Source organism: Amblyomma americanum, chromosome 1 (assembly GCF_052857255.1).
Source record: "Amblyomma americanum isolate KBUSLIRL-KWMA chromosome 1, ASM5285725v1, whole genome shotgun sequence".
Taxonomy (NCBI): domain Eukaryota; kingdom Metazoa; phylum Arthropoda; class Arachnida; order Ixodida; family Ixodidae; genus Amblyomma; species Amblyomma americanum.
In genome coordinates this window covers 45,610,864-45,621,472 of record NC_135497.1, presented here as the reverse complement: position 1 = coordinate 45,621,472, position 10,609 = coordinate 45,610,864, and the positions used below count along the sequence as shown (strand labels likewise).

Sequence of the window (10,609 nt, the reverse complement as noted above, 5' to 3'; positions counted from 1 at the left end):
TTTTGACCGGCAGGGGGATGCAGATAAGCTGATCAATTCAATATCAGGAAAGCTAAAATCGCCACAAAGTATATAATTGTCGTGAGGAAAGCGAAAATTAAATTCAAGAAAGACCTAGTGCAGATCGCTGGTGAAAGAGGCATCAAAATTCGGTGGGCGGTAAGAGGCAATCAGTATATTTGTGCTTCCAGGAGGCGAAATATTTACACAGAGGACTTCACTGCGGTAGCCAATATCAACAAGTGAAGGAAGGTGAACCCGATTTTACCAGCACGAGAAACCCACCGCCCCTACGACGAGCCCCATCGAGCCTATGAATGGCGAAAGATGACATGTCTTCAAGCAGTTCGTCATTACTGCTGTCCGGAGTCAGCCATGTTTCGGTGAATACCGCAATATCACTCTGATTGTTTTTTAAAAGAGCTTCCACAGTTTCCTTCTTTGGGATGAAACCGCGAACGTCAGCGAGCACTACAGGCATTGTTCAAAACATACGCGGACGCACTGATGGGAGCTTGGACTTATGTATACAACGCCAGGACCGGGCGCCGGTTCGTTCGCGGTGACTGCTATGCTTTTAATTTTTTGCTCGGACTCGGAGACACCGTCATAAATGTACACCTTGTTGCCAATAACGAACTTGTCAAAGTGCATCTTGAAGTTGGGACACCTCTGCTGGTTGGCAGCTCTCAACGAGCGCTAAAAACGCGACGAACGCTTCGCGTCATCTGCCACTTCGCTTCGATGCGCGGCCGTGTCGGGCGCAGTGGCCCTCCAGAGAGCGCAACCATGCGCTCGCGTTACAAGAGAAGGTTGCTAGTGACACGTCGACAGGACCAGATGGTACTCCGATTATATTAATAAAAAAGCTTGGACCAAAACCCCAGCAAACATTAATAGAGGTAGTGAACAAAATGGTAGTGGATGGCAAAGCCCCCAATGAATGGCGATCAAGTATAATGAACATGATATACAAGGGAAAAGGGGACAAAGCGGACGTATGCAAATACCGTCCTTCAGAAACGCACTGCGATGAGTCTCGGTTAGCCTGAGCAGCTGTCTGTGGAAGGAATTTAGCAATGAAAGGGGAGCATGCCTCTAGCGTGCGAAGATGCGGTACGCGCGCGCGCTTCTTCGCTGCTATCGCGGTGGCCTCATAAATCCCATAGAATCATCGCTATATTTGAATCTAGAAATTGTGTATTTTAAGGTGCAGGCGACAAGAATAAAGCGGATGGCAGAAACAAAATTGTTGGAGCGAACCCACGCAAGCGCATTTCGTACAGCGCTGTTTGTGCCGTCTGCCCCGGCATGGTTTCGTTTTTGTGCTATCGTTCGCGCAAGCGTCGATGTAACTCTGCCAACACACGCACAAAAAATCACGTGGTTTGTAAGTCTGTTGGCGTTGGCCTGGGTGCTTCCAGAAGTCGCCGAACGCAGCTGCGAACTAGTGCCTATATAGAGTACGTGTATAGTCTCGCTTTTTCTGGTCGGCGTCGCCGTTACGCGCGCATTGAACGAATTCCGGGACGGTGTAAACTACCATCGTGAGGTGACTTTCACGACGTACGACAAGGGAATTATGCAACAATTGCATTATGCAACAGATATAGGCGATCGAGTTTCAGTTGTAGGGGCTTCTGTGGCAGCTGGACTATCTGGCTCATATGAAAAAAAAAACGTACCGGGAAAAACTGAGCAACCGCGAACGTAACAGCGGGTTCTACTGAATGTTTGTTCTGCAAAGGGAAAATTAATCCTGCCTCTTTTCATTGCGAGGGCTAGAAGCGCCAGATGCGGAATTCCATCTCATATCGATATCACTGTTTCGCTGTGCCGCATACAAGCACTACGATCAGTGCATTTGGTGACAAAACCTTTTATGCGCGATCCTTCCTCGAACACACGCTCACACAGTGAATTCTCGTTGCTTCGTACTCGCTTTTATAGCTCAAACTTTCGGTCAGTCTATTAGAACTGCATTAAGAGCGCGAAGAGTGAGCGCGTGTGTACGGTGGTTGTGTTGTAGCCGTGCTCCCTTTGAGCAGTCTTATATATAAATTTGTCGTTATAATAAACTTTTGAGATTCGCGACAAGTATTTTGAAGATGAAGACAATATATCCAACGGTTATTACGTTTAGGGACAAATTGTGCGCGCGCAAAGGGTGGGAAATATATACACTATTGTGCGTTTTTATCGCTGACACTTTCAAAAATTTCCCCGCCTCAACCGCTGGCTCGTTTGCGGTGAAACTGCACACAGATCTTGCGTATTATGGTAACTTTTGTATCGTAGCAAGTTTGACAATGGTACTTACTTAGTTGAGCCGTGCATGATGCGAAAACGTAATCGTCTACGTAGAGATCGGCAACCAAAACCCGCAAACGACGCTTTTTCGCTGAATGGCCGCAGTGGCGCCATCTGTTTTGGGCACTGGAAGCCGTCACGACTAGGCCGCCGAGGCGAGCATTGCAAACAATATTCTTTAAAAGGTAAAGCCTCGTTAAATCATTTGTTCTGATATTTTTCCGCTTAATTAGTCGAAAATGTTGTAAGCGCTTCAGTAGAAGCAGACGAAACGACAGGAACGGCATATTCAAACGGCCCGCGCTCCTTGCAACGCTTTCCTCGACGGCCTTGTCGTGACGCTTTGCGCTACCGCGAACAGATGGCGCCACTGCCGCCCTTCAGCGAAAAAGCGTCGTCTGCGGGTTTTGGCTCGTCGATCTCTCGTAGACGCTTACGTTTTCGCATCATGTGCGCCTGAACTAAGTAAGTACCATTGTCAAACTTGCTACGATACAAAAGTTACCATAATACGCAAGCTCTGTGTGCAGTTTCACCGCAAACGAGCCAGCGGTTGAGGCGGGGAAATTTTTAAAAGTGTCAGCGATAAAAACGCACAATACTGTATATGGCCACGTACCAATGCTCAGGTATTGGTTTGGTTTATGGGGGTTTAACGTCCCAAAGCGACTCAGGCTACGAGAGACGCCGTAGTGAAGGGCTCCGGGAATTTCGACCTGGGGTTATTTAATGTGCGCTGACATCGCACAGTACACGGGCCTCTAGAATTTCGCCTCCATCGAAATTCGACCTCCGCGGCCGGGATGGCACCCGCGTCTTTCGGGCCAGCAGCCGAGCGCCATAACCACTCAGACACCGCGGCGGCTCTGGTCAGGCATTCGACGTCTCGATACTTCAAACTATTAAGTGACCGAAAATTTGTTCAAACTATGCTGATTAGAAACAAAGGGTAAAGGCGCAGCTTTGTCGCACTGAAATACGCGATTTTGACGGAAGCGAAGTGCCAGTTTGTAAATACCGCAGGTTGGAATTAAGAGATTTCCCTGTCTGTGTACAGTACACACCTTACATAACCCTCTGGCAATAATGGCCCTCAGCAGCTGTGATAAGTTAGAAGAAAAAAATTAATCCGACATTAACAGGTGATGCAACTTCACTCAACCACATAGCTCAAGCCACTGTTCTGCTTGAGGAAAGATAGGACACAACAGTAAGAGAAGACCATAAATCTATAATAAGAGAAGACTATAATATAAAAAAGACTATAAAAGCTTGATATTACCCAGTTTGTGCACCCGAAGCACAAATCATGAAAATCAGGTCAAGTCCAGCTCCTGCTCAAAAAGTGCCTTCAAGAGAATGTAATTTTCCAGTCCAACAGTCTGAAGCTACCGTATAGAAACTGGCAGACGTCTTGAACCTGAAGGCAATAAATTAACTGGCCGTGTGATGGTTTCCATGTCATGTTGCATGGCATGAATTACTGCGGAAGACATCGTTTTCTTTATGCTCTTTTACAGTGCAGTTTCGGGTAATGCCAATTTCACAAACTGCCAGCAAGAGCCCAGCGCTACAGAATCCGCCTCGTTTGCAGCGAGTTGCAATCCCAGTAGCACTGCTAGGGCTGTTATCTTTGTAAAATACCTACGATGAACATTCAATTCAAAGGGCCTAGATTATAATGTTCAGCAAGAGCTTCTCTAGCACTGTCATCGCTCAAGTGCTGAATGAGGTGGTGGTATGGGTACAAGCATCCCACTCGGTGATGATGCAATTAGAAAAGTCACTACCCTCCTGTAATAAAGTTGAAACTGGCCCCTCCTATGCAATAAAAGTAGGCACATGCAGTGCCCACAATCATCCTGTTCATTCCCTGATTTACATTTTCAGTGGGCTTCAGCACCCGTTTAAGTTGTCTCAAAGCAGTATGTTAGTGAAATTTCTTTGTTTTCATTAGCTTTGTGGAGCATTTTCTGCTGCAATGGCATAAACAGGAAGGCACTATGCGGTTCTGCAGGAACACTTCAGACTGTGATGCGACACACGGCAAGCACTTACCTAAAATATGAGTAGGTTACTCAGAGGAAACAATGTGGTGGTTGGGTATAATCTTAAAAAAATAAAATTGCTTTGTAACACGGTTTTTCCATACGGCCAACGAAGTTGTTACTCATTTATTCATACACTTCATTAATTACTAACAAGGCGTGTCAGTAGGAATACTTTATTTGGCAAGGAAGTCCTGGCCGACGTGGGCCTAATGCGACTGCCTGTACGCCAAGGTGCAGACTTGTGGGCACATTCTTGAGCCAGTAGCCTGGAACGGGGAATAGGAGCCTTGGACCAGAGAATGCCGCGCCATGCAAGGTCAGCTGCTGCAGTCCCTCCACTAGTATCAGTCATACACAGGGTTGGATGCCATGAAAAGAGAAAAAGTATGCAAGCTCAGAACAATAAAATGCAACTAATAAACCACTAAGAGAAACCCACAAACAAATACACAAGTAATGGAATGCATATGAAGGAAAAAAGATAAAGACATCTCCCAACAGGCTACAGCAGCAGCCCACGCACTCCTGTAGTGGCTTTGCATATGGACACTAGAAAGATCCTAAAAAAAAAAGGATAAAAGGAACATTGTTCAAGATGTGCCAGAGAAACCACACACAAAAAGAGGTGTTTACAATGCAGAGACCAAGAATGAATAAAAATAGTCAAGACAAACAATGAAAGAGTTTCTGAAAGGCTTCTGAAGCTGGCACACAGGAGGTCACAAGCTCCATATGTTAAACCCAAAACCTTAAACGGGGTGAAGACATCAAATTTTTGGTTGGAGTGTTCTTAGTTTCAAACATTGCATACTCCCACCCAGCATGTGATACGTGCTCTGCAATTCAAATATGCACATTAAATATTATCGCATTATTTATACTGAGCGATTTCGGTTTCTGAGTGTCGGGGTGCATTATGACGTCACTCCCAAGGAAGAGCAGCAACCCTGGTCATGTGGGCTCCAATAGTAGTGACACAGGAACCGCTGCATCGTCTGGTCTCGTACACATGCTGTGCATATCAGGGCCTTTCGAAATGCCGGCCAGTACTGCGATATGCTTTATTTTTGACTAGTTCAAATTATAAAACAGATATTTGAAATTACAACGCAAACATGTTTCCACAAAATGCAGTGATGAAAAGACACATGTCATTCCTCTCTATAATTTATCGCATCCTAAAGCTTATTGAGCATCTCAATGAATGAGGAAAAATCATGTAGAATGGTACAATTAGTCTGAGCCATAACTGTGTTCAGGAAAAAACATGACAGCTTGACTTTGTAAGTCGCTGAACAACAATCTTTCGACTGTTCATTTCTCGGCCTTTTGGCAAAGATCATAGCACTGAAGCGCGGCCTCGTGGTAGAGCATCCGCCTCACATTCGGGAGGTGCTGTGTTTGATTCCCAGTGCCGCCGGGTACCCACCGGTTTTAAGATTTCGCCCCCATGGTGCTCAGCTCATCTAGGGTGAGATGCTTGGGAGAAGGGTCTTCGACCAAACCGTTGCCTTGACGGATCAGAGATAAGTTCCGGCGTCAAACAACCCTAAATCCATCTGGTGCGGTAGAAGTCCCATCTTTTTTTTTTAAACCAGTCATGCACACCTGCCGATGCGTGTGAGCCAGCCACAACGGTAGCAAGAAAATACCGCTGCACTTTGCTCGAAGGAGGTTTGTGAGCGGAGAGAGCTATGGCACATCTGTCTTGAGGCTAGAGAAGTGAACGTTAAGTTTTGTAACTGGCACAAGGTGAGAGATTTGGACTGCGGGTTTTAACCACGTGGTGACATTTTTGTGTCCGCATTTGACGGGAATTTTGAGGCGCAGGCTATCCTTCCTACACAGTGCACCCCTGCAGAGCCGAGCACTAGGCCGGGAGCCGCCTGTTCCCATTGGATTAATTGGCTGGTGGACCGGAGGCCGCGGGAATCGTACCCACGACCTCCCATAGTCGAGGCGAGCACTCAAGCACGAGCCCACGGCTGCGGTGGAGATGCTCTTGTCACAGTTCAGACACTGAAAAGGCGTATGACGTGATGTGGCATTGTTGAGAAACATTAATGACACAAAAAATCGATGAACAGCAGCTTAAAGGGACACTGAGCAGAAATTGAAGTTGGCTTGTATCGATAAAATACCAGCTCCTGATCACAAGAACGCCACTCTTACTGAAAACAAAGCTCTTGTAAGGTAGAAAATAGCAAGAACCAAAATACAGGTATCGCCGCCACAGGTCGATCTCGCAAGTACAAGCGTGCTGACGTCATAGGACAAGAGACGCCACCTTGGAGGAATTGTCCTGCCTACATGGAGGTCGCGAATCTTTGAGGCTATCGAAGGAAGGTTGCACGGTTCAATATTAAAGTAAGTTTTGTTTTAAAACCAACAGTGCACTTTTATCACACAAGGAAGACAGACAAAAGGCAACCTGAATGTTGGAAGCAAAGAAAACTGATGCTTGGCGGTGCCACAGGCAGCCAGGAGAGTTTCGATTTGATATGGCGCTTTGCGTCTATGCGCTTTGCGTGCCCCGAGGCTTTGTTTTTGACGCGCCTCGATTTACAAGCGCCGAACAGCAGAGGAACTCCAAGTGCTAGTTAACCTTTGAAGGAGCTTGTTAAGGCTGGTCAGGTGATCGCCACAGCCGATGAAAAACTATGATGGCACGATGGTCGGTGATCGTAGAAGGCCGTTCACAGTATAAAGAGCACTTGTGCTCTTCGCACGCTCGCTCGGCGAAACATTCCCGGCTGTGCCAGGCAACTTCAAACTACTTAACGGAAATCGTTTATTAGAGACGGGAGATAAGGTACAAGGCAGTTAAGAAAAATTGCTGACGGCCTAGTGCTGTTAGGCCAGGATGTACGTAACGAAAGTGCGAAGACTTCTGCATCGGAAGAGTGCATTCACTAGAAGCGCCTTTCTTAATGGTTAACCTTGAGCCGTCGTGGCGGAGTGGTAGCATCTCCGCCTGAAAACGCTAAAGGCCCTGGTTCGATCCCGAACCTCGGTGCAGGATTATTTTTTATTCAATGAGTGGGCGGGGGGTTTCAGTGGCTCCCATAGATGCCGCCACCGAATACGTTGGTTAGTGGTTAAGCGCAGGCTCTGTTAAGGAACGTTTATACGCCGGCGTAATGCGCGCACACGCTGCATGGTGACGTTACGTTGGCCAAAGCGAGACCCTCTATACTCCAACTGCGCTTGACCGCTGACGCGTTCAGCGGCTTCGGCGCACACTGACCGCACTGGCGGAGTGCTTTGAGCATGTCTCTATTTCGCGCCGAATGCGTCAGCCGCCGCCGGCCCGGCTAGACCGATTCGGCTCCGTGGCGAGGTGCGCGTTGTGACGTAATTCAATAGTTTCGGCAGTTGGGCGGAGCTGTTCTTTTCGAGCTCTCGGCTAAATTAATCCATTCAAAGTACACATCTGAAGGTACATGTAAGTGGGCGAGAGCCCGATCCAGTGGACCCGTTGGATCTAGCGGAAGCCGTTGAAGCGTAGTGCGTCGGCTTTAGTTTCAAGCCACCAACTTTAAACGCAAGCGCCCTTGAGCACCCACCCGTTTCTTGTGGCAAAACAATAAATAAGTAACTTTAATTGGCCCTTGCAACCGTGGGAGACCTCGATGCAGCCTGCTGCACCGTGCAACCGCGCCGTTAAAGGAATCACAATCCGTTGTCCCCAAAGCCCCGGTCAGCCTCCGATGGGCGCAACGCGCCGACCTTGTCCTGGCCCTTCACGACTCCCCGCACTGGGGTTATGATATCTGATTATCAACGGCTGCTCACTGAGGAAGGGGGAAACGACCCGCCGGTGCCTAACCTAACTGTGCTCCCTGAAAAGCATCACACGCTCTCTGGGGCTAAGGTCGCTGAAATGTGGGCTGGAGTTTTTGCGAGAACTTCGTCGTCGGGTTCGGGAACGGGATCACTCGTTACGCTGGCAAGACACCGGTGCAAGCGTAAACGAAGCGACGGTAGCAACCCCTGATAGACGCCTTCAACGTGCGGCGGCGGTAGCTTTCATTTTGGCAGCTGCTAGACCGCACCGCTAGCGGCCAGAAGTCACGGAGTCTGCGTTTACGTCACGTTTCACGTCACTTCGTCCTGTGACGTCATAAGAGTTCTCGAGTTTGAATCGGAGCGGCGGGAAAAACTTTTTCCACTTGGAATCCAAATTTCTTTGAAATAAATGCACCTTTCGCTCGCGGACAAGCGGCAACAAAGCCATGAAATGCCGAACTATCAGATTTTGCTAACAAAAAAAAATTGATAGAGCTCTTCTCAGTGTCCCTTTAAGCTACAACAAGAGTGAGAGCATTAACAAGACGACCTCTTCCACTCTCCCTTGTGACACCTCCAGCTGTGGAATGCTGCCCCAGATGCAGCATTCTTGATGGGACATGGCCCACTTAACTCTTGTGCATGGGTTTCACCACACTGGAATCCCTGGCCGTAACGGACCCAGAGATGCTGACACATTTCAACTAGGAATCCGTGCAAGAATTTCAGCAGCTGTTTCCCTTCTCACTAGATGAAAAGTGCCTGGGCGATCCGGAGTCCTAGATTTGGAAGTCTGTTAAAATTATGCTCACAAGTTCTTGCTTTCTTTTAATGGTTCATAAGAGTGGTGGCCATATGTGCTGACATTACATGTGCTTTCACAAAAGAAACAAACAACTCTACTTTGAAAAAATTCTGGAAAATTTCTAAACGGAACACACTGCATGCTTTCAGGGGCTCCATACACTGCTCATTGTACTGCAAAAGAATACTTCAGGCTTTCAAGAAGGAACCCTTGAACAAGAGGGCTGAAAGGTTGGTTTGCTCATCACTGAGAAGCACTGCCTTTTACTGCCTTTCCAATGAAGGCACACTCTGGCATCCCTTTCGATAGCAGCAATGCCACAGGACAAGCATCAAGCGATTTCCACAAAAAGAAACAGCTTTTTACGACCTCGTCATCACAGCTCGAACCGCAGAGAAACTAGCCTCTATTTGTTTCTGCAACAGCCTACAAGATTGACGGGGCCTGAGAGCAAGATTTACAGATCGATTTTGATGCCACACTGGAGTGGCGTGGCACCTCGCATCAGTATACTGAAAGTGCATGAATTCTGCACATTACTATGACTACGGCTTATTCCACAGAAAATACTTTTGAATGTAGCTGTGTCTATTCATATGCACCAGACCAAATTTAATGAGCAGTGTGGCAACCTGTACAGAGTGAACCAGTATACACAATGCTCACTTAATTGAAGACAAGAAAAAGACAGCTAGAACAGACAGGCTGCCATGCCTAATACTCATTAGAAGCAAAAATATGTCATGCCAATAAGAACGGACCGTGTGCTGGACACTCGCAGTATCGTTAAAACTCGCAGCAGACCTCTGCGTTAATTTCAGCCTGTCCTTTTCCGAGACTTGACCACTTTCTTGATGGTATCCCTCACAACTCGCCGATTTTTCCAGGTAAACGAAATTCCTCTTGACAATTCTAGGTTGCTAGACACCCTTTAAAACCGTCACAGCCCTTCAAAGAAATACAGTAGAACCTTGCTGTTCTGTTCTTGGTTCGTGTAATCTGCAGTATCACAAAACGAAAAATTATGCGTGTTGTGCTATTTTTATTCACTATACAAATTCTGGATAACTTTTCGAAGCGATTCCCTGGTATACATGTCCATAATTTTGCCAAATTGTGACCATATGATGCATTCAGAGACCAAGAGAAAATACCAGCCAAGCTAGTCATCATTTTTGGATGCTTTGCCCACACGCACCTGAGCACTGCGGAAGACGCCGCTGCTGCCCTGCACAAAGGCAAGGACACAAAGCATCTTAAGAGCAGCTGCGGCTCTTCCACAATGCTCAAGTGTAAGGGGACAAAGTATCTGAGAACGGTAAGAAATAGTTGACGGACTGGACATGCCATGAAACTTCACCCCCATGGAAAACAAAAATATGGAAACAACTTGCAAACGCTAGATAGCAAGAACAAATTACTCACGTGCAACACGATCGCACACTCCTCCCGCCGACCGGCCGTAGTGCTACTAAAGCAATGCTCAACTCGGCTCAAACATGATCAGGAAAAAAAAAAAAAAAGCCGATGTGAAGTTTTTTGATCAAACCAGATTCGACGTCATGGGTTGAAATAATGCTTGCGTTATTTCGACCTGGTTGTAAGCGAGGCAGGATTGGCTGTGAGCGCCCGTACGTCATGTTCGGCGATGTGT

The 10,609-nt window shown here is 47.2% G+C and overlaps 2 long non-coding RNA genes across 3 annotated transcripts; one reads left to right on the top strand and one right to left on the bottom strand.

Moving 5' to 3' along the window:
* The first annotated feature begins 2,464 nt into the window (after positions 1–2,464).
* Positions 2,465–9,500, top strand: LOC144112723 (uncharacterized). Of its 2 annotated transcripts, none has more exons than XR_013310405.1 (2): positions 2,465–2,775; positions 9,105–9,500. It is a non-coding gene; the product is annotated as an uncharacterized LOC144112723 (long non-coding RNA). The 2 variants fall into 2 exon arrangements; XR_013310404.1 differs by lacking the exon at positions 9,105–9,500 and adding an exon at positions 3,831–4,179.
* LOC144112722 (uncharacterized) lies at positions 4,521–10,455 on the bottom strand. The gene is made up of 2 exons (XR_013310403.1): positions 10,381–10,455; positions 4,521–4,699 (listed from the first exon to the last, which is right to left on the bottom strand). It is a non-coding gene; the product is annotated as an uncharacterized LOC144112722 (long non-coding RNA).
* Between the last annotated feature and the right edge of the window lie 154 nt (positions 10,456–10,609).